Raw genomic sequence first — 1,237 nt, 5'->3', positions numbered from 1 at the left:
GAAAATATCTGAATTTATAGGTTAGGGCACTGAATAACCTCTATAGCAAAACAGCTGCAAGATCCGTCCTGTAGCTGCAACTGCGCATGACTTTCACGCAACGAGTGGTCTAGACCAGTCGTTGCGTTCGATCAACTTATCGCTCGATGTGGTAGGTTCGAGAATGCAGTCACATTCACGTTCACATCAAGGTCAGTCGATGTGAACAAAGCACATCTTCGGGAATCGTGCGTCTAGCGTAATCGATGCTCAAATATTAAACACAACAAAGCAAGGAAAGAAAATAGCGTTGCGTTCATCGCCGACTCTTAGCGCTGTTCTATTCCGCAGCGGCAGCTCCACATAAACGTACCAAAACACTTTTTACGAATTTCACACCGGCACTTTTAAAAAACGAAGTTTTTGTTTAACATTTTGTACCCGGTTTGGATTTCGCCACAACGCACGGTTTCGTCATTTTTCTCAAAGCGGCGGTATTTTTCTGCGTACGGCGGTATGGTCTAAGGGCGGTACTCCTTGTGTTTACAAGTCAACCATGACAGTTGCCAGAAAACATTTCTCGACCCACACGCCGCCCTGAAGACTTTCGATACTACGCGACAGTAACGGCCTCACTTCTCACATACACATACACGACCTGCGTAGCTCAGATGAGCTTACGTTACTATAGTAGCTCTAACTTTGGCTACAAGGGTCCTGGGTTCGATTCCCATTTCCCAGGTAAGGCATGGCTGTTTGTGATTGTATAGTGGGTTGAGTGGGAAGAGTAGCAAATTGCTAACACTATCTCCGCCACTATAAAATAAAGGAAAAAAATTATGAAACAGGTTTCGAGTTTCCAGACCTGTGTTATACGAACCGTGCTAAACGGAAAGCAAATTCAAATACACCGTTTTGGTTCGATGTGCACATCGATGATACCGGCAATTTTATGATAACATGCATTTCATTTATTTATTATTATTTATTTTTTTTTTTTATTATTATTTTCTTTTCAGGTGTGGGCAGTTTTTGGGCTGTAACTTTTTGGTGCGTTAGTTTACTCAGCTGAAAAACAATAGCGACCTTTCTTATATCTATAAGAATATGCGTACCCATTTTCAAAATGATCGGACGTTTCTACACAAAGTTATCGTGCATACGGGCGACAAACGGACAGACAGACAGCAATACAAAATTATGAACGGTCACGAGGATCGTTAATAAGTAATAACAAAGAATCAACGAACTCGGTAAC

Source organism: Photinus pyralis, unplaced genomic scaffold (assembly GCF_008802855.1).
Source record: "Photinus pyralis isolate 1611_PpyrPB1 unplaced genomic scaffold, Ppyr1.3 Ppyr1.4_LG5, whole genome shotgun sequence".
Lineage (NCBI taxonomy): Eukaryota > Metazoa > Arthropoda > Insecta > Coleoptera > Lampyridae > Photinus > Photinus pyralis.
This window is presented reverse-complemented; position numbering follows the sequence as displayed.